Source organism: Chiloscyllium plagiosum, unplaced genomic scaffold, assembly GCF_037043375.1.
Source record: "Chiloscyllium plagiosum isolate Xiang-an unplaced genomic scaffold, Cpla_swu_hap1 HiC_scaffold_26, whole genome shotgun sequence".
Lineage (NCBI taxonomy): Eukaryota > Metazoa > Chordata > Chondrichthyes > Orectolobiformes > Hemiscylliidae > Chiloscyllium > Chiloscyllium plagiosum.
Window position 1 is genome coordinate 2825033 of NW_028270164.1, and position 22687 is coordinate 2847719.

The 22687-nt window shown below is 52.1% G+C and overlaps 1 protein-coding gene across 1 annotated transcript in view; it reads left to right on the forward strand.

Annotated features, from left to right (window-relative positions):
- The first annotated feature begins 330 nt into the window (after positions 1-330).
- srgap2 (SLIT-ROBO Rho GTPase activating protein 2) overlaps positions 331-22687 on the forward strand; it is a 196215-nt gene continuing 173858 nt past the window's right edge. Inside the window, exon 1 of the mRNA XM_087973417.1 lies at positions 331-350. The gene's annotated coding sequence lies outside the window, so the exon portion shown is untranslated. The remainder of the gene's footprint in view (positions 351-22687) is intronic.

A 22687-nucleotide genomic window follows, 5' to 3' on the forward strand; every position in this document is an offset into this window, starting at 1 on the left:
TCAGGCTCCGATAAGGAAAATTAGCAACTAAAGGTTTTGGTTGAGCAGCAAGGGCAGACTGTGCTCTTTGGCAGATACAGTGTTACCCTCAGGAACCTGTTGGGAGCTGCACCATGACAATGTCCATCTCCTCCCGACCTGTCTCTCTGCTCCGAGATGCTGCAGGCCATGCCCACTGGCCCCACCTGGTTGCTGTGTCTGACACCAAGAGGCCTGTAAACATGGACGTCACATACAAACAGCATGGTGCCTCACAGTGCCAGGGACCCAGGTTCGATTCCAGCCTCGAATGACTGTGTGGAGCTTGCACGTTCTCCCCGTGTCTGGGTGGGTTTCCACCCACAGTCCAGGTATGTGCAGGTTAGGGTGGGTCAGCCATGGGAAATGCAGGGATAGGGTAGGTCTGGGTGAGATGCTGTTTGGAGGTTCAGTGTGTAATGGTCTTTGATAAATAGAACATTCCAGCACAATACAGGCCCTTCGACCTGCAATGTTGTGCTGACCTGTGGAACCAATCTGAAGCCCATCTAACCTACACTATTCCATTCTCAACCATGTGTCTATCCAATGACTACTTAAATGCCCTTAAAGTTGGCAGATCTACTACTGTCACAGGCAGTGCGTTCCATGCCCCTACTACTCCCTGAGTAAAGAAACTACGCTGACATCTGTCCTATGTCTATCACCCCTCAATTTAAAGCTATGTCCCCTTGTGCTAGCCATCACCATCTGAGGAAAAAGGCTCTACCTGTCCACCCTATCCAACCCTCGGATTATCTTATATGTCTCAATTAAGTCACCTTTCGACTTTCTTCTCTCTAATGAAAACAGCCTGAAGTCCCTCAGCCTTTCCTCATAAGACCTTCCCTCCATACCAGGCAACTAGTAAATCTCCTCTGCACCCTTTCCAAAGCTTCCACATCCTTCTTATAATGCGGTGATCAGAACAATACACAATACTCCAAGTGCGGCCGCACCAGGATTTTGTACAGCTGCAGCAAGACCTAATGGTTCCGAATCTCAATCCCTCTACTAATAAAATATATAACACTGTATGCCTTCTTAACAACCCTATCAATCAGGGATCTATGTACCTGGACACCAAGATCTCTCTGTTCATCTACACTTTCAAAAGTCTTACCATTAGCCCAGTACTCTGCATTCCTGTTACTCCTTTCAAAGTGAATCATCTCACGCTTTTCCACATTAAACTCCATTTGCCACCTCTCAGCCCAGCTCTGCAGCTTATTGATGTCCCTCTGTAACCTATAACATCCTTCGTCACTGTCCACAAATCTTACCGATCTTAATGCCATCCACAAATTTACTAACCCATCCTTCTATGTCCTCATCCAGGTCATTTGTAAAAATGACAAACAGCAGTGGACCCAAAACAGATCCTTGCGGTACCCCACTGGTAACTGAACTCCAGGATGAATATTTCCCATCAACCATCACTTTCTCTCTTCTTTCAGCTGGCCAATTTCTGATCCAAACTGCCAAATCACCCTCCATCCCATGCCTCTGTATTTTGTGCAATAATCTACCGTCGGGCACCTTATCAAACACCTTACTGAAACCCATATACATCACATCATCTGCTTTACCCTCATCCACCTGTTTAGTCACCTTCTCAAAGAACTCAATTAGGTTTGTGAGGCACGACCTGTCTCTACTCCCCTTTTTGAACAGGGGAACCACATTTGCTGTCCTCCAGTCTCTGGCACTATTCCTGCAGACAATGATGATATAAAGATCAAAGCCAAATGTTCGGCAATCTCCTCCCTGGCTTCCCAGAGAATCCAAGGATAAATCCCATCTCTCAGTGAAATGATGGGTGACGAGAGCAGGTTTGAGGTTGCTAATCTCTGGGCTAGTAAGTGCCCCCTGTCTGCCCAGTGTCTATCCATCAGTTCCAAGGCCCAAGGTAGGCAGATGCTGCTGCAGTGGTAATGTCACTGGATTGACCATGCAGAGCCCCAGGCCAATGCCCTGGGTTTGAATCCTGCTGTGGTTAATGGTGAAATTTGAATTTAGTAAAATCCAAAATTTAGTTAGATGTTACTCTCATGATGATCATGTCATCACCAGTTTAGAAAAATCACTGACATCTTTCAGAAAAGGAAATCTGCCATCTTTACCTAGCTGGGCCGACATGTCACTGCAGACTCACAAAAATGGGGTAACCTTTTCACTACCCAATGACGTGGCTGAGCAGGCCACTCTGGTACAGTGTTATCGGGGATTGGGAACAAATACTAGACCTCACAGTGACAGCTACACCCATAACCCAAAAAAACAAGTCAGGGGAGAGACGGAATACTTCCCACTTGCCCTGGATGTGTTCCAACAACACTCAAGGTGCTTGACACCATCCAGGACAAAGCAGCCACTTGATTGGTACCACATCCACAACCATCCTCTCCCTCCCCCACTGATCCTCAGTTAACTGTAGCAGGGTGTACCATCTACAAAACTGGCTGCAGCAGCAGCTCACCGAGGGTTTTTTTTTAGATTAGATTACTTTACAGTGTGGAAACAGGCCCTTCAGCCCAACAAGTCCACACCGACCCGCCGAAGCACAACCCACCCAGACCCATTCCCCTACATTTACCCCTTCACCTAACACTACAGGCAATTTAGTGTGGCCAATTCACCTGACCTGCACATCTTTGGACTGTGGGAGGAAACCGGAGCACCCGGAGGAAACCCACACAGACACGGGAGAATGTGCAAACTCCACACAGTCAGTCGTCTGAAGCGGGAATTGAACCCGGGTCTCTGGCGCTGTGAGGCAACAGTGCTAACCACTTTGACAGCACCTTTCCAAACTGTGACCTCGACCAACTAGAAGGACATGGGTAACAGATACATGGGAACACCACCCCCCGAGCCACTCACCATCCTGACTTGGAAATATATTGCCATTCCTTCAGTGTAGCTGGGTCAGAACCCTGGAATTCCCACTCTAACAACATTGTTGATGTCTCTGCATCCTAAATCTGTAGCAATTCAAGAGTGCAGCTCATCGCCACCACCTCAAAGGCGATAAGGATGGGATAGAAATCGGAAAGAAATTGTTTGTTGAGGTTTATTGCTGCACTGTGCAAAGTCTCAGATGTCATTCAAGGATCTCCTCATCTGGACCTTACTGGGTGTGTCCAGCCTGTTGCATTGTTCCTGCTTTAATAATGACCTTGTGTTTCTGTCGATCTCAGAGCCGTAGTCCTGTTTCACTTCCTGTGTAAGCAACAACAGAAATGTGTCTTTATGTTTAAGCATCTTTACCATTTAACATCATGAAACAATTCACAGGGATGTGCTCAAACAACATTTGACACGAGTCATGTCAGGAGTAATGGTAGTAAAGGCAGAGGTGAAGGAGGGAGGCAATGGTCAGTCTTAGTCATGGTGAGGTCATCCAAATAAAAGTTCATCTCAGGGTCAAATAAGACCAGAAAGTGACAAAAACATCTGAATCAGCTCAGACAGATAGCAGAGAGGGGGGTGGAGCTGTTGGATTGGGAATGCAGTTTGAAGGGACTGAAGACAATGGCTTTGGCCTTCCCAATATTTATTTGGAGGAAATCCTGGCCCATCCAGGACTGGATGTTGGAGAAACAATGTGACTGTTAGTCAGTGCATAAGTCAAGAGAGATGATGCTGAGGTAGAGTGGGTCTTTGTTACCAGCAACAGAATTGGTTACATTGATTGGTTATATTGATTGATTGGTTACATTGATTGGTTGCTCTGTTGGTTTAGTGGGATGATGTTCTGACAGTTTCATCAATCAGGGGAGAGTTCTCCTTCTCACTTTGTCTTGAATCATTGACCTTGAGCTGGGCATCCTCACTGCCAAGGTCTTATGCCAGGCTTGGCCAAGCACTGCGCTGGGAGGGGGCTGTTTGTCAAAGGAATCTGAGTCCATCCTTCCTGCCATCCCCACAGCACCAAAACTGGATAACAAACTGATCCATCAATCCTGGTCCTTTTAGGCCCTGACGTATTTGTACATGGGGCTAAGGAAAACTGCAGGTGCTTTGACTGGGATTTATTGATGAATGTAGTCTGTCTCTTTTACTTTGCTCCCCTTTGGGGTTCTTGACATGAACTGAAATAGTAACCAGATAGTGGGTGGCACGGTGGTTCAGTGGTTAGCACTGCTGCCTGGGTTTGGTTTCAGCCTTGGGCGACCGTCTGTGTGGAGTTTGTATGTTCTCCCTGTATCTGCGTGGGCTTCCTCCCACAATCCAAAGATGTGCAGGCTTGGTGGAGTGGCCATGCTAAATGCAAGGTGATGTGGTGACATTGGGTGGGGTGCTCTTTGGAGGGTTGGTGCACACGCAATGGGCTGAATGGCCTCTATCTGCACTGAAGGGATTCTGTGTTTTCTTTTTCTGACGGCTCTTGCACTGAAATGTGGAACATGGTCCTTAGCAATGTGGACGATGAGGCTGAATAATTGTAGAACTCTTCTTGATTCTGGGGCAAGCAACATCAAGCCACCAGTGCAGCTGGTGTTACTCCAGCCAGGCTGCCCCTGTACATGTAGAGCAGTAATATCTGTGTTTGTATTTACAGCACGTTGATTGGATTCAGTACGGGTCCACACCCACTTTTGCCAATGTGTTCTGTCCAGTAATTTATCCACTGCCCCCACATGCAGTGACTCAGTCGAGTACAGTACAGCTGGAGACTGCCCTCTGGCATTGCCACAAAGTGCCTGCTTTTAACGGCAAAGATGGTAAATACCAAGCTGTTTGACTCAGAGAGAGGGGACCTGGAAACTGAGTTGAGCTTAAACCTGCTCTCAACCCAACGTCACGTGAGAGTGTGGGATTCTGTCTCTTTTTCCTCCAACCATCTCTCGCTGCACCTCCCCAGCTTGCTCCCACCACCTTCAGCAGAGCCCTGGGTGCTGAGACCACCTGTAATCCAGCCTGTTGTTGGCACAGTGTGGAACCCTGGCCATGCTGCTCAGTCAGTGACCTCCTGACATCCATTTGGTTCCTCTGTTGAACAGTCTGAACTTGATAAACCAGTTACAATCTAAAACATCCATGGCTCTTGACTTATTCCTTGGAATTGTAAAACATTCTAACAACAAGAATTGTGAACAGTGTTCCCAAGTTAATTGCAGGTTGGTGTAAGGCAGGGTTGGGGAGTACTGTATGATTACAGTATGCAAAAAAAAAGGGATTTTTGTTTGGGGTGGGATCAGTGGGAATAGCAGAGATCTGTGGATTGTGGTTGCTAATTCATTCCACATTCCTGGACTCTAACTATCCTCACAGTCTCGTGTCAGACACATCCATGAAGCAGAGTGTTCCGGCTCGAGGGGTTAGGGATTGCTGGTCGTCGCGTGTTTATTGCGAGTTTGTGTGTATGTAAAAAATAAGCTCACTGATGTTCAGCCTGTGCCGTGCAGCGGCTGACATTACCTGGTGCAGGTGATGTTACCTGTTGTGATTTCCAGGCACCAACATGCAAAAGACTTTCCCAGCAATAGCAGGGAGAAGGATGTTACCTGGGATAGAACATTCCAGAGATGTAGCGAGGCTGGATAAACTTGGGCTGTTCTCTTTGAAGTACAGGAGGTTGAGGGGGAGTTTGATAAAGGTATATAAGCCAAAGAGGGAGATAGAAAAGGTGAGCAGAAAGCAGCTGCCCCTCTTAGTCAAAGGGTCAACAACAAAGGGGCATAGTTTAAAGTGAATGGCAGGAGGTTTAGAAGGGATTTGGGGAAAAACGTTTTCCATCCAGAGAGTGGGAGTGGTGAGCCTGGAATGTGCTGCCTGGTAGGGGGGATTAACAAGGGAAACCTCACAACCTTGAACAAATCCCTGTTCCAGCATCTGAAATGTCATGTGGGCCTACTGCAGGAAAGTGGCATTGGTACAGGTAGTTGTATGTTTTGGGCGGTACGGATTTGATCAGCTGAAGAGCCCATTCTATTCTGTATGATTCTATGAATCTGAACTCAGTGCCTGAAAACTCTCCTCCCAGCCAATTATGTTAGATGTGGTCCCAGTCTGTTGGTCAAGTCATCCTAATATAAAGGAGAATGGTTGTGATTGTTGGTGGTCAGTCATCTCAGCTCCAGGCCATCTCTGCAGGAGTTCCTCAGGGTAGTGTCCTAGGCCCAGCCATCTTCAGCTGCTTCATCAACCACCTTCCCTCCATCATAAGGTCAGAAATGGGGATGTTCATCAATGATTGCACAATGTTCAACACCCTTCCTGACTCCTCAGATACTGATGGAGTCCATGGTTCAAATGCATCAAGATCTGGACAATGTCCTGGCTTGGGCTGACAAGTGGCAAGTAACATTCATGCCACACAAATGCCAGGCTATGACCATCACCAACAAGAGAGAATTTCAACTTCACCCCTAGGCATTCAGTGGCATTACCAGGACTGAATACCCCATTATTTACATTCTAGGGGTTACCATTGACCAGAAACTAACTGCTCTTGCCATATAGATACTCTGACTGCAAGAGCAGGTCAGATGCTAGGAATACAGCAGCAAGTACTCACCTTCTGACTCCCCAAAGCCTGTCCACCACTGACAAGGCATAAGTCAGGAGTCTGATGGAATACCCCCTACTTGCCTGGATGGGGGCAGCTCCAGGAAGCTTGACACCATCCAAGACAAAGCAGCCCACTTGAATGACACACCATCTACAACCTTGAGCACATTCCTGGCACCACCAACAGTCAGTAGCAGCGGGGGGTGTGTACTATCTACAAGATGCACTGCAGTAGCACACTAAAGATCCTCCAAAACCACCTTCCAAACCCACAACCACCATCTAAAAGGCCAAGGGCAGCAAATATATGGGAACACCAATCCCTGCAAGTTCCCTTCCGAGCCACTCACCATCCTGACTTGGAAATATATACCGTTCCTTCACTGTTGCTGGGTCAGAATCCTGGAATTCCCTCTCTAAGGGACATTGTGGGTCTACCCACAGTACATGGACTGCAGTGGTGCAAGAAGGCAGCTCACCCCCACCTTCTCAAGGGGCAACTAGGGACAGGTAATAAATACTGACCCAGTCAGCGATTCTGACATTCCATAAAAGAATAACAACAATCATTTCCAGAATTGTCTTGTGAGACTTAACGCATAGAAAAGGCCATTCAGCCTGTGAAACATAGAACATAGAACATAGAACAATACAGCACAGAACAGGCCCTTCGGCCCACGATGTTGTGCCGAACATTTGTCCTAGCTTAAGCACCCATCCATGTACCTATCCAATTGCCGCTTAAAGGTCACCTATGATTCTGACTCTGCCACTCCCACAGGCAGCGCATTCCATGCCCCCACCACTCTCTGGGTAAAGAACCTCCCCCTGACATCCCCCCTATACCTTCCACCCTTCACCTTAAATTTATGTCCCCTTGTAACACTCTGTTGTACCCAGGGAAAAAGTTTCTGACTGTCTACTCTATCTATTCCCCTGATCATCTTATAAACCTCTATCAAGTCACCCCTCATCCTTTGCCGTTCCAACGAGAAAAGGCCTAGCACTCTCAACCTATCCTCGTACGACCTATTCTCCATTCCAGGCAACATCCCGGTAAATCTTCTCTGCACCCTCTCCAAAGCTTCCACATCTTTCCTAAAGTGAGGCGAGCGGAACTGCACACAGTACTCCAAATGTGGCCTTACCAAGGTCCTGTACAGCTACAACATCACTTCACGACTCTTGAATTCAATCCCTCTGCTATACACATACACATACACATACCACACAATGTAAATGATGAAATGGGTGGAGTAGTCCATGATTAGTTTGATAGCTCCATTCATTTAACCATGATGGACAATTAGAGTTATTCAGCACAGAAACAGGCCGTTTGGGCCAACCTGTCCATAGTGAACAACTTCCCTAAACTGAACAAGTCCCATTTGCCAGCATTTGACTCAAATCCCTCTAAAGATTTCCTACCCATGTACCTGTCCAGCTGCCTTTTGAGTGTTGTAATGATACCAGCCTCTCCCACTTTCTCTGGCAGCTTGATCCATCGACACACACAACCTTCTCTGTGAAAAAGTCCTTTTTAAATCTTTCTCGCTTCACCTTAAACCCACGACTTCTAGTTTTGGACCCGTTCCCCCCCCCCCAAAGGGAAACGACCCTGGACTAATCACCTTATCTCATGATTTTATAAACCACTATGAAGTCAGCCCTCAGCCTCCTACACTTTAGGGAAAGAAATCACAGCCTTTCCAGCCTCTCCTTATCACTCAAACCCTCCTCCAGTCTCTCTTTTTTTGTGCGCTTTCCAATTTAATAACATCCTTCCTCTAGCAGGGCACCCAGAATTGTACACAGTATCCAAATGTGGCTTCACCAATGTCTTGTACAACTGTAACATGATGTCACAGCGTCTGTACTCAATGCTTTGAGTTTCTGCTTGATCCTTCGAGTAACAAGGCAGCTTTTCAACAGAAGCCATTCTTTTTGACAATTGCAACAATTGGCAGCAGCAAGTTTTGGTTGTAAAAAGATGCATGAGGTCAGGTGAAGCAGACAGCCATTGGAGTTGTTAGTGTGAGATAAGCCTGTCATTTCAATGCTGCCACCTTGCATGAGAATTGTAAAACTGTGTACCTGCTGTTTCCAGTCAGAAGATTGTGAATTCAAGAACATATTTTAATGACACATCTGTCATTGGAAAAAATGTTGTAGTCTATTATAAAGAATGTAATAGCAGAACATTTAAAATCATAATATCCTGAGGTAGTGTCAGCGTGGCTAGAATTTTGAGGAGGTAATATGCAGGATAGATTAAGGGAACCACTCTATGTAACATATTTGGATTTCAAAAGGCAATGCTGCTAATACGATATTGGCCCATGCTGTTCGAGGTTACATATTGGTAGGGGTAGAGGATTGGCTAACTCATAGAACACAATGTTGGGATAAGCAGGGCATTTTCAGGATGGCAACCCATAGCCAGTGAAGTGCTAAGAGGGATCAGTGCTGGGGCTGCAATTATTTACAATATATATTAATACTTTGGATGAGCAACGTGAATGTACTGTCACCAGATTTGTGGATGTTACAAAAACAGGTGGGCAGGCACATGCTGAGGATGACACAGAGTCTGCAGAGGGATATACACAGGGCTAAGTGAGCCATCAAGAATTGGCAGATGCAACATAATTTGAGAAAGTGTGAGATTATGCATTTTGACCGGAAGACTGGAGGAACCGAATATTATTTAAACAGAGAAAGGCTACAGAAAGCCTCAGCACGGCAGGATTTGGTAATCCTTGTACGTGAATCACAAGAAGCTTGCATACATGTCCAGCAGGTAATAGGCAAATGGCATATTGGCTTTTAGTTTTAAAGGAAATGGATATAAAATTAGGGAGGTCTTTCTAAAAATGTACAAGGCGATAATCGGACTACACCAGTAATATGCTGAACAATTTGAATCCCTTCTCAAGAAGAGAGAGTGTGGTATTGGAGGCAGTCCAAAGAAAGCTTACTCAATTGATCCCAGGAGGATCCCATGGGAGGAATTGTTTTCTGAGGAGAGGTTGAGTAAGTTGAGCTTGTACTCATTGGAGTTTAGAAGACTGAGCGGAGACCTTGTAAAACATACAAGAGTCTTCAGGGGCTTGAGAGGGTTATTTCCCCTTCTGGAAGAGTTTAAGACCAGAGGGTATCAAATTGTAGTGAGTGGTCACCTATTGAAGACAGAGATGAGGAGGAATTTCTTCTCTCAGAGGGAAGTGAACGTGTGGAATTCTTTACCACAGAGACCTGTTGAGGTTATGTGGTAAATTTAAGGCGGAGATAGAAAGGTTTTTAATCAGTAAGGGAATCAAGAGTCATGTTGAAAAAGCATCAATATTCGGTTGGGATCAATGAAATTAATCAACGATCTCACTGAACAGCAGAGCAGAGCTGATGGGCTGAATGGCCTCCTCTGCTCTACTATCTTATGAATACTGACTGATAGCTCACTGCCATCTGGAGAAACTGCTTCTGTGTTGGAGATGCTATTTTAGATGAAAGTTGGAAGTTTGAACCTCTCTGAGTGCAAACAGGCTGTTGGAATTAGAGTTGGAATGTTTTCCATCTTGGCCAGTACTTAACCTTCTAGTAAAGTTTCCAGAAAGAGATTGAGTAGCTCTGTTAGCTCTTTGCTGTCAATGGTAGTCAAGGTATGGACAGTATGATGACAATGAAATTCAGAAAATAATTCACTAGATGCAAGACACTTCAGGCACCCTGAGGATGTACTCGATGCCATGAAGATGATAGCTTTTAAAAAAACATTCCTCTGACCAATCTTTCTCCTGGGGCCAAGGAATGAAACATGTTCATCCCTGGTGCCAGATTCAAGCTACTATAACATAACTCAGATACAGAGTAAAGCTCCCTCTACACTGTCCCCATTAAACACTCCCAGGACAGGGACAGCACGGGGTTAGATACAGAGTAAAGCTCTGTCTACACTGTCCCCATTAAACACTCCCAGGACAGGGACAGCACTGGGTTAGGTACAGAGTAAAGCTCCCTCTACACTGTCCCCATTAAACACTCCCAGGACAGGGACAGCACAGGGTTAGATACAGAGTAAAGCTCTGTCTACACTGTCCCCATTAAACACTCCCAGGGACAGGGACAGCACGGGGTTAGATACAGAGTAAAGCTCCCTCTACACTGTCCCCATTAAACACTCCCAGGACAGGGACAGCACAGGGTTAGATACAGAGTAAAGCTCTCTCTACACTGTCCCCATTAAACACTCCCAGGACAGGGACAGCACGGGGTTAGATACAGAGTCACTGAGTGCCATATGTTCCATTGTGCTGCTACAGTGACTGCCGGTGAGATTCTCAAAGGATTGCCCTTGAACAGAACTCAGCACCTAGTGATGACAGGAACCATGCCTGGTCCTCCATGACTGCACAGAATATCTCTGACTGTTTACACCTGGGATGCATCTCTGTGTTTGTATCAGCAGGAATCAGGTTAAACTCCTCTGGGACAGGATGTTCTTACTCTGTCCCTGAGGGCCCAGAGCCAGCTAAATGATCAAATCTGTGCCAAGCTGGGTTTAATTGAATTCCTAAGTGTTTACAGTCAAGCTCTTGATTGACAGTTTGCAGGTGAAGATTTGGTTCAGTGCTGGTGACTTTTTAACTGCTTTCTGATTTGTTCACTGCGCTGATGCTGTTGCTACATTAGATTTTGTACAGCGCCCACGCTCTGCTTGTTCTTGTGAGCGAGTGATGATTAATCTTGGCCACACGGTACAAGAGTCTTGAATGTGGTGCTTCTCTATAATATCATTTTTTCCCTTTTCTGGTCCGCGCTTTGGTATTGAAAGAATCTGAACTTATTCTGGGATGTCTGTGTCCAATATTACCACCTTTCATCAAAGACAATGTCCTGAAATCATTCCCCAGCTGAAAGGGTTAACATCGAAAAGATCTGCACTTGCTGCTGACTTATTAGAAACATTGTGGAAGTAATAATGAGATGCCAGATTTGATATTTTCTTCGTTTATGCAGCTCTACTAATGCTGAATGCTTACAACAGCCTTTCAGACTCTCACTGTGAAAGGGATTAATGCCCAGAATGAATTGGTATTGTTAGAACAAACCAAAGGACAACACAGAGCAAAAATGAATTGTCCTATTGAATTTGAATCTGCTCCTCCCTCTGTTACACAAACACACCCATCAAATTCCTCGTTTCTGCTACAATAATCCTCTCATTGTGTCTTCTCGTAATTCGATCAACATCAAATGCTTTTGTCTTTGGCTGATTGTTGCAAAATATTTCTCCCTCACAGGATTGGCATTTTCTCAGTATTTGTTCTCAATGTATTTTTTAGTGTTTTGCTACCTTTTGAGGTAATACTCAGGTTTCTTTTTCACTCTGCCATTTAATATTCTGTAGATTGGTGAGGTCCTCCTTCTATTAATAAACACAATCTTTCCAGAGGATCATTGTCCCTGTTGAAGTCGTAACCTGTTTATTGCTGAAGGGCAGGTGTATGTTTCCTGTGTGTGGAATCCCCCAGCACTGGTTTGGTTTTTTTGTGGTGCAGTTTTAAAAGCTTTTCAAAGATTGGATAGTGCCATTGGCCAACATACCTTCTTTGTTTACTCAATTTGGATTGTCAGACCACATTGCAGATTCTACTAATTGAACATGACTCTGGGATTGAACTGGAATCCTCTTCCCTCTGGGGCACAGTAGCAGACAAGGTGACTCTTTTGAATATTTACATTGAGATGATAATTCTGATCTGAAGATCACAGCCGTTATGTACATTCCAATGACGATTGCTATCTAGGAGGAGAAGGGTGTCAGATTTATGGGAACACCACCCCCTGTAAGTTCCCCTCCGAGCCACTCTCCATCCTGACTTGGAAATATATAATTATTCCTTCACTTATTATATGTGGCACAGGTCTGGCCTATTCCCAGAACCTGTGCCGCTGCAGTCACCCAGGCCATCTTCCAGTTTATATGGAGGTCAAAGATGGACCGGGTCCCAAGGGACTCGCTGCACAAAGATCCGGGCAACGGGGGAAAAAATACACCCAATGCCACCCTCACCCTGATGGCCACCTTTGTGTGTGGCTGCATCAAGCTGTGCGTGGATCCCCGGTACGCAAACACCAAGTGTCACTACGTACTGAGGTTCTACCTGTCCCCGGTGTTGCGAAGGATGGGCCTGGCCTCGCTGCCGCGGAATGCTCCGAGTAGTTGGACCGTTCCGTATCACCTGTCCTTCGTGGAGAAGTTTATGAAGAAAAACACCTTTGACCTCAAGTCCATTATGAAGTGGTCAGCACGTAGTGTCCATGAAACCCTTCGGGAAAAGGAGAGGGCGGATCCTATCGAGCGGTTCCCTGAGCAGACTGTCAAAGCCATTTGGCAGAATGCCTCATCGCCAGAACTTTCCAACAAGCACCAAGACATGGCTTGGCTGGTGGTGAGAAGGGCTCTGCCTGTGAGATCCTTTATGCACGCCCGGACTCTCAGCCGCACTGCACGCTGCCCTCGAAGCAGCTGCGGGGGGGACGAGACTGTCACACACCTCCTTCTGGAATGTGCCTATACAGAGGAAGTCTGGAGAGGAATGCAGTGGTGTTTGTCGAGGTTCGTCCCGAGCAGCGCCGTGATGCGGGACTCCGTGCTGTACGGCCTGTTCCCCGGGACGCACACCGAGACGAACATCAACTGTGCCTGGAGGATCATCAACTCGGTGAAGGACGCTCTCTGGGCGGTCCGAAACCTGCTGATCTTCCAGCTGAAGGAGTTGACCCCAACTGAGTGTTGCAGATTGGCACATTCCATGGTCCAGGACTACGTGTTGAGGGACGCGCTGAAGCTTGGGGCAGCTGCTGCCAAGTCATGGTGGGGAAAGACCACTGTGTAACATCTGCCTGCCTAACGAAGAACAGGGGGCCCGCGCAGTCATTTGGGCTCTGCTGACGGCTCAGCTAAAAATGTAATCGTACCGACCTGTAAATAGGAATGATTACTCTGTTTTCGGTATGCAAACAAATGGAATGTTTACATATGTATGGCATGTCCAGTTGTACAGATCATCAAAGTATTTTATGAATAAAGTATATTTTTGAAATAAAAAAAATATAACTATTCCTTCACTGTTACTGGGTCAAAATACTGGAATTCCCTTCCCAAGGGCATTGTGGGTCTATGTACAGGAAATGGACCGCAGTGGTCCAAGACGGCAGGTCACCCCCATCTTCTCAAGGGGCAACTAGGGATGGGCAATAAATACTGCGACAGCCAGCGACGCCATACCTTGTAAAAGATTAAAGAAAGTGTGCAAGGCCATTAGAATTAAATTGGTTCCACGACATTGGGAGAGATTGCTGGAAATGTACAAGAACGCATTTGTCAGTCGTGATGTTCCAATGAAACTGGTTCCTTTTGGAAAGGAAGAAATCTTTGACGTGGATCAGGGAGAAGTAACTCCCGTCCTCCGGCATCTCCTTCATGGAATGTTCCGGTCTTGTCCCAGTGGCATTGCCTGGTAACCAGTAAAAACAGGTGGTTCCTGGACAGATTTCCTTTCTGTCTCACCCATAACAGGCTGAGCTGCAGATACAGCAGCTCGCAGTCTGCCTTCAGTCTGGTGGTTTTCAGACAGACTTGAACCTAATTTAGTTTTACAGTTAAAACCATCGTCTCCGGATTGTCTATGGCTTGCAGCATTTTACACTGAGAAATCCAAGCAGTCTCCCTCAAACACAGGCTCTCACATTCCACCCCTCCCCCCTCTAGAACCACTGAGATGTCTGACATCTCCTCCTCCCTCACTCTTTAACAATGCCCAGAGTTTGTTGTGTGTATGTGTGTGTGTGTGGGGGGGGAAGGGTGTGGGGGGAGGGTAGGTGTGTGTGCGCGGGGGTGCGGTGGGGTGTGTGTGGGAGGTGAGTCAGGTGGGGGGTGGGGTGTGTGTGAGGGGCAGGTGTGTGTTGTGTTTGTGTGTGGGGCGGGTGTGTGTGTGTAGGGGTGTGTGTGGGTGGTGTGTGTGTGTGTGTGTGTGTGGGGATGTGTGTGTGGGGGGGGTGTGTGGGGCGTGTGTGTGTGTGTGGGGGGGTGTGTATGTGGGGCGTGTGTGTGTGTAGGGCGGGTGTGTGCAGGGCGGATGGGTGTGTGTGTGGGGCGAGTGTGTGGGGGGCGGTGTGTGTGGGGCGTGTGGGTGTGTGGGGTGTGCGCGTGTGTGGGGGGCGGGGGTATGTGTGTGTGGGGCGGGTGTGTGTGTGGGGTGGGTGTGGGTGTGTGGAGTGTGGGGCGGGTGTGTGTGGGGTGGGTGTGTGTGAGTGGGGCGGGTGTGTGTGGTGGGTGTATGTGTGGGGCGGGTGTGTGTGTGTGGGGCGGGTGTGTGTGTGTGGGGCATGGGTGTGTGTGTGGGGCGGGTGTGTGTGTGTGGGGCGGGTGTGTGCGCGGGGCGTGGGTGTGTGTGTGTGGTGCGTGGGTGTGTGTGTATGGGGGGTGTGTGTGTGGGCCGCGTGTGTGTGTGGGGCGGGTGTGTGTGTGTGGGGCGTGGGTGTGTGTGGTGGGTGTATGTGTGGGGCGGGTGTGTATGTGTGGGGCGGGTGTGTGTGTGTGTGGGGCGGGTGTGTGTGTGTGTGGGGCGGGTGTGTGTGTGTGGGGCGGGTGTGTGTGTGTGTGTGGGGCGTGGGTGTGTGTGTGTGTGTGGGGCGTGGGTGTGTGTGTGTGGGGCGGGTGTGTGCGCGGGGCGTGGGTGTGTGTGTGGGGCGTGGGTGTGTGTGTGTGGCGCGTGGGTGTGTGTGTATGGGGCGTGTGTGTGTGTGTGGGGCGGGGGTGTGTGTGTGGCGGAGGTGTGTGTGTGGGGAGAGTGTGTGTGTGGGGCGGGTGTGTGTGGGGCGGGTGTGTGTGTGGGGCGGGTGCGTGTGTGTGAGTGGGGCGGGTGTGTGTATGGCGTGTGTGTGTGTGGGGCGGGTGTCTGTGGGGCGTGGGTGTGTGTGTGGGGCGGGTGTGTGTGGGGCGGGTGTATGTGTGGGGTGGGTGTATGTGTGGGGGGCAGGTGTGTGTGTGGGGCGGGTATGGGTGTGTGTGGGGTGGGTGTGTGTGTGGGGGGCAGGTGTGTGTGTGGGGCGGGTATGTGTGTGTGTGGCGCGGGTGTGTGTGTGTGGGATGGGTAAGTGTGTGTGGGATAGGTAAGTGTGTGTGGGGCGGGTATGTGTGCGGTGGGTGTGTGTGTGTGGGGTGTGTGTGTGTGTGGGGCGGGTGTGTGTGTGTGGGGCGGGTTTGTGTGTGGGGCGTGGGTGTGTGTGTGTGGTGAGTGGGTGTGTGTGTGGTGCATGGGTGTGTGTGTGGTGCGTGGGAGTGTGTGTGTGGGGCGGGGGTGTGTGTGGGGCGGGTGTGTGTGTGGGGAGGGTGTGTGTGTGGGGCGTGTGTGTGTGGCGCGGGTGTGTGTGTGGGGCGGGTGCGTGTGTGTGAGTGGGGCGGGTGTGAGTGGGACAGGTGTGTGTATGGCGTGTGTGTGTGTGGGACCGGTGTGTGTGAGGGACGGGTGTGTGTGTGTGGGGCGGATGTGTGTGTGGGGCGGGTGTGTGTGTGGGGCGGGTGTGTGTGTGTGTGGGGCGGGTGTGTGTGTGGGGCGGGTGTGTGTGTGTGTGGGACGGGTGTGTGTGGGGTGGGTGTGTGTGTGTAGGGTGGGTGTATGTGTGGGGAGGGTGTGTGTGTGTGGGGCGGGTGTGTGTGTGTGGGACGGGTGTGTGTGGGGGACGGGTGTGTGTGTGTGGGGCGGATGTGTGTGTGGGGAGGGTGTGTGTGGGGCGGGTGTGTGTGTGTGTGGGACGGGTGTGTGTGGGGTGGGTGTGTGTGTGTGGGGTGGGTGTATGTGTGGGGCGGGTGTGTGTATGTGTGGGGTGGGTGTGTGTGTGGGGGGCAGGTGTGTGTGTGGGGCGGGTATGTGTGTGTGTGTGGCGTGGGTATGTGTGTGTGTGGCGCGGGTGTGTGTGTGTGGGATGGGTAAGTGTGTGTGCGGTGGGTGTGTGTGTGTGTGGCGGGTGTGTGTGTGTGTGTGTGTGGGGCGTGGGTGTTCTGTGTGGGGCGGGTATGTGTGTGTGTGGGGCGGGTGTGTGTGTGGGGCGGGTGTGTGTGTGTGGGGCGGGTGTGTGTGTGGGGCAGGTATGTGTGTGTGTGTGGGGCTGTTATGTGTGTGTGGGGCGGGTATGTGTATGTGGGGCAGGTTTGTGTGTGGGATGGGTGTGTGTGTGGGGCGGGTGAGTGTAGGGGGGTATGTGAGTGTGTGGTGTGGGTGTGTGTGTGCAGCGGGTGTGTGTGTGGGGTGGGTGTGTGTGTGGGGCAGGTGTGTGGGGTGTGTGGAGCGGGTGTTTGTGTGTGGGGTGGGTGTGTGTGTGGGGCAGGTATGTGTGTGTGTGGGACGGGTGTGTGTGGGGCGTGTGTGTGTGTGGGACGGGTATGTGTGTGTGGGGCGGGTGTGTGTGTGTGGGACGGGGTGGGTGTGTGTGTGTGGGGCGGGTGTATGTGTGTGGGGCGGGTGTGTGTGTGTGGGGTGGGTGTGTGTGTGTGTGGGGTGGGTGTGTGTGTGCGGTGGGTGTGTGTCTGTGGGGCGCGGGTGTGTGTGTGTGTGGGATGGGTAAGTGTGTGTGCGGTGTGTGTGTGTGGCGGGTGTGTGTGTGTGTGTGTGGGGCGTGGGTGTTCTGTGTGGGTGGGTGTGTGTGTGTGGGGCGGGTGTTTGTGTGTGGGGCGTGGGTGTGTGGGGCGGGTGTATGTGTGTGGGGCGGGTGTGTGTGTGTGTGGGGTGTGGGGGTGTGTGTGTGTGTGTGGTGCATGGGTGTGTGTGTGTGTGGTGCGAGTGTGTGTGGGGCGTGGGTGTGTGGGGCGGGGGTGTGTGTGTGGCGGAGGTGTGTGTGTGGGGAGGGTGTGTGTGTGTGAGTGGGGCGGGTGTGAGTGGGACGGGTGTGTGTATGGCGTGTGTGTGTGTGTGGGGCGGGTGTGTGTGGGGCGTGGGTGTGTGTGGGGGACGGGTGTGTGTGTGTGGGGCGGGTGTGTGTGGGGCGGGTGTGTGTGGGGCGGGTGTGTGTGTGGGGCGGGTGTGTGTGTGTGGGACGGGTGTGTGTGGGGTGGGTGTGTGTGTGTGTGGGGTGGGTGTATGTGTGGGGCGGGTGTGTGTATGTGTGGGGCGGGTGTGTGTATGTGTGGGGTGGGTGTGTGTGTGGGGGGCAGGTGTGTGTGTGGGGCGGGTATGTGTGTGTGTGGTGCGGGTGTGTGTGTGTGGGATGGGTAAGTGTGTGTGGGATAGGTAAGTGTGTGTGGGGCGGGTATGTGTGCGGTGGGTGTGTGTGTGTGGGGTGTGTGTGTGTGTGGGGCGGGTGTGTGTGTGTGGGGCGGGTTTGTGTGTGGGGCGTGGGTGTGTGTGTGTGGTGAGTGGGTGTGTGTGTGGTGAGTGGGTGTGTGTGTGGTGCATGGGTGTGTGTGTGGTGCGTGGGAGTGTGTGTGTGGGGCGGGTGTGTGTGTGGGGCGGGTGTGTGTGTGGGGAGGGTGTGTGTGTGGGGCGTGTGTGTGTGGCACGGGTGTGTGTGTGGGGCGGGTGCGTGTGTGTGAGTGGGGCGGGTGTGAGTGGGACAGGTGTGTGTATGGCGTGTGTGTGTGTGGGACCGGTGTATGTGAGGGACGGGTGTGTGTGTGTGGGGCGGATGTGTGTGTGGGGCGGGTGTGTGTGTGGGGCGGGTGTGTGTGTGTGTGGGACGGGTGTGTGTGGGGTGGGTGTGTGTGTGTAGGGTGGGTGTTTTGTGGGGAGGGTGTGTGTGTGTGGGGCGGGTGTGTGTGTGTGTGGGGCGGGTGTGTGTGTGTGTGGGACGGGTGTGTGTGTGGGGGACGGGTGTGTGTGTGTGGGGCGGATGTGTGTGTGGGGAGGGTGTGTGTGTGTGGGGCGGGTGTGTGTGTGTGGGACGGGTGTGTGTGGGGAGGGTGTGTGTGTGTGGGGAGGGTGTGTGTGTGTGGGGCGGGTGTGTGTGTGTGTGGGACGGGTGTGTGTGTGGGGGACGGGTGTGTGTGTGTGGGGCGGATGTGTGTGTGGGGAGGGTGTGTGTGTGTGGGGCGGGTGTGTGTGTGTGTGGGACGGGTGTGTGTGGGGTGGGTGTGTGTGTGTGGGGTGGGTGTATGTGTGGGGCGGGTGTGTGTATGTGTGGGGTGGGTGTGTGTGTGGGGGGCAGGTGTGTGTGTGGGGCGGGTATGTGTGTGTGTGTGGCGTGGGTATGTGTGTGTGTGGTGCGGGTGTGTGTGTGTGTGTGGGGCGTGGGTATTCTGTGTGGGGCGGGTGTGTGTGTGTGGGGCGGGTGTGTGTGTGTGGGGCGGGTGTGTGTGTGGGGCAGGTATGTGTGTGTGGGGCTGTTATGTGTGTGTGGGGCGGGTGTGTGTGTGTGTGGGGCAGGTATGTGTATGTGGGGCAGGTTTGTGTGTGGGATGGGTGTGTGTGTGGGGCGGGTGAGTGTAGGGGGGTATGTGAGTGTGTGGGGTGGATGTGTGTGTGGTGTGGGTGTGTGTGTGCAGCGGGTGTGTGTGTGGGGTGGGTGTGTGTGTGGGGCAGGTGTGTGGGGTGTGTGGAGTGGGTGTTTGTGTGTGGGGTGGGTGTGTGTGTGGGGCAGGTATGTGTGTGTGTGGGACGGGTGTGTGTGGGGCGTGTGTGTGTGTGGGATGGGTATGTGTGTGTGGGGCGGGTGTGTGTGTGGGACGGGGTGGGTGTGTGTGTGTGGGGCGGGTGTATGTGTGTGGGGCGGGTGTGTGTGTGGGGTGGGTAAGTGTGTGTGTGGGGTGGGTGTGTGTGTGCGGTGGGTGTGTGTCTGTGGGGCGCGGGTGTGTCTGTGTGTGGGGCTGGTATGTGTGTGGGGTGGGTGTGTGTGTGTGGGGCAGGTATGTGTGTGTGAGGGGTGGGTACGTGTGTGTGTGGGGTGGGTGTGTGTGTGTGGTGGGGGTGTGTGTGTGTAGGGGTGTGTATGTGGGTGTGTGTGTGTGTGGGTGTGTGTGAGTGTGGGGGTGTGTGTGTGTGGGGGTGTGTGTGTGTGGGTGTGTGTTTGTGTGGGGATGAGTGTGTGGGGATGTGTGTTTGTGTGGGGGGGGTGTGAGGCGTGTGTGTGTGTGTGGGAGTGTGTGTGTGTGGGGCGCGTGTGTGCGTAGGACGGGTGTGTACGCGGGGCGTGTGTCTGTGCGGGGCGTGCGAGGTGTGTGTGCAGGGCGGATGTGTGTGCGGGGTGTGTGTGCAGGGCGGATGGGTGTGTGTGTGTGGGGCTGTGTGTGTGTGGGGCGTGCGCGTTTGTGGGAGGCGGGGGTGTGTGTGTGGGGGTGCGGATGTGAGTGGGGCGTGTGGGTGTGGGTGTGGGGGGCGGGTGTGTGTGGGGCGTGGGTGTGTGTGTGTGGGGCGGGTTTGTGTGTGGGGCGTGCGCGTGTGTTGGGGGCGGGGGTGTGTGTGTGTGAGGCGGGGGTGTGTGTGTGTGGCGCGGGTGGGTGTGTGTGTGGGGCGTGGGGGTGTGAGTGTGGGGCGGCTGTTTGAGAGGTGGGTGTGAATGTGGGGCGGGTGCGTGTGTATGGGGCGGGTGTGTGTGTGTGGGGCGGGTGTGTGTGTGGGGCGTGGGTGTGTGTGTGTGGTGCATTGGTGTGTGTGTGTGTGGTGCTTGGGCGTGTGTGTGTGTGGCGTGGATGTGTGTGTGCATGGGGTGGGTGTGTGTGGGGCATGTGTGTGTGTGGGGCATGGGTGTGTCTGTGTGGGGCGACTGTGTGTGGGTCGGGGGTGTGTGTGTGGGGAGGGTGTGTGTGTGTGGGGCGGGTGTGTGTGTGGGGCGTGGGTGTGTGTGTGTGGTGCATTGGTGTGTGTGTGTGTGGTGCTTGGGCGTGTGTGTGTGTGGCGTGGATGTGTGTGTGCGTGGGGTGGGTGTGTGTGGGGCATGTGTGTGTGTGGGGCATGGGTGTGTCTGTGTGGGGCGACTGTGTGTGGGTCGGGGGTGTGTGTGTGGGGAGGGTGTGTGTGTGTGTGGGGCGTGGGTGTTCTCTGTGGGTGGGTGTGTGTGTGTGGGGCGGGTGTGTGTGTGTGGCGCGGGTGTGTGTGTGTGGGGCGGGTGTGTGTGTGTGGCGCGGGTGTGTGTGTGTGGGGCAGGTATGTGTGTGTGGGGCGGGTGTGTGTGTGGGACGGGTGTGTGTGTGGTGGGTGTGTGTGTGGTGGGTGTGTGTGGGGGGGGCAGGTGTGTGTGTGGGGCGAGTGTGTGTGTAGGACGGGTGAGTGTGGGGTGGGTATGTGAGTGTGTGGGGTGGGTGTGTGTGGGGTGAGTGTGTGTGCGGCGGGTGTGTGTGTGTGGGGTGGGGTGTGTGGAGCGGGTGTGTGTGTGTGGGGCGGGTATGTGTGTGTGGGGCGTGTGTGTGTGTGGGGCGTGTGTGTGTGTGTGGGACGGGTATGTGTGTGTGGGGCTGGTATGTGTGTGTTTGTGGGGTGGGTGTGTGTGTGTGGGGTGGGTACGTGTGTGTGTGGGGTGTGTGTGTGTGTGGGGCGTGTGTGTCTGTTGGGGCGGGTGTGTGTGTGTGTGTGGGGCGGGTGTGTTTGCGGTGGGTGTGTGTGTGGGGCGGGGGGGTGTGTGTCGGGCGGGTGTGTGTGTGTCGGGCGGGTATGTGTGTGTGTGGCGCGGGTATGTGTGTGTGTGGTGCCGGTATGTGTGTGTGTGGGACAGGTATGTGTGTGTGTGTGGGGCGGGGGGGTGTGTGTGGGGCGGGGGGGTGTGTGTCGGGCGGGTGTGTGTGTGCCGCGGGTATGTGTGTGTGGCGCGGGTATGTGTGTGTGTGGCGCGGGTATATGTGTGTGGGGCAGGTATGTGTGTGTGTGTGGGGTGGGGATGTGTGTGTGTGGGGCGGGTGGGGCCTGTGTGGGTGTAGGGGGCTGGGGCAGGTGTGTTTGTGTGTGTGTGGGGTGGGTATGTGTGTGGTGTGTGTGGTGTGTCTGGCGCGGGTGGGTGTGTGTGTGTGTGTGTGTTTTGGGGGTGGGGTGATGTTGAGAAGTGGGAGGGAACGATTCCATTCAGATTCACTCCTTAAGCCTGTAGATCAAGTCTGTCAAATGTGCAATTCAAATTATTTGCAGGTTCCTGTCCTAGACTGCTAGAGCTGTACAGCATGGAAACAGACCCCTCGGTCCAACCCACCCTTGCCGACCAGATATCCCAACCCAATCTAGTCCCACCTGCCAGCACCCGGCCCATATCCCTCCAAACCCTTCCTGTTCATATACCCATCCAAATGCCTCTTAAATGTTGCAATTGTACCAGCCTCCACCACATCCTCTGGCAGCTCATTCCATACACGTACCATCCTCTGCGTGAAAACGTTGCCCCTTAGGTCTCTTTTATATCTTTCCCCTCTCACCCTAAACCTATGCCCTCTAGTTCAGGACTCCCCGATCCCAGGGAAAAGACTTTGTCCATTTATCCTATCTATACCCCTCATAAATTTTGTAAACATCTATAAGGTCACCCCTCAGCCTCCAACAGTCCAGGGAAAACAGCCCCAGCCTGTTCATCCTCTCCCTATAGCTCAAATCCTCCAACCTTTTCTGACCCCTTTTAAATTTCACAACATCTTTCCGATAGGAAGGAGTCCAGAATTGCACACAATATTCCAACAGCGGCCTAACCAATGTCCTGGTCAAAACAATGACTGCAGATGCTGGAAACCAGATTCTGGATTAGTGGTGCTGGAAGAGCACAGCAATTCAGGCAGCATCCGAGGAGCAGTAAAATCGACGTTTCGCGCAAAAGCCCTTCATCAGGAATAAAGGCAGTGAGCCTGAAGCGTGGAGAGATAAGCTAGAGGAGGGTGGGGGTGGGGAGAAAGTAGCATAGAGTACAATAAGTGAGTGGGGGAGGGGATGAAGGTGATAGGTCAGGGAGGAGAGGGTGGAGTGGATAGGTGGAAAAGGAGATAGGCAGGTAGGACAAGTCCGGACAAGTCATGGGGACAGTGCTGAGCTGGAGGTTTGGAACTAGGGTGAGGTGGGGGAAGGGGAAATGAGGAAACTGTTGAAGTCCACATTGATGCCCTGGGGTTGAAGTGTTCCGAGGCGGAAGATGAGGTGTTCTTCCTCCAGGCATCTGGTGGTGAGGGAGCGGCGGTGAAGGAGGCCCAGGA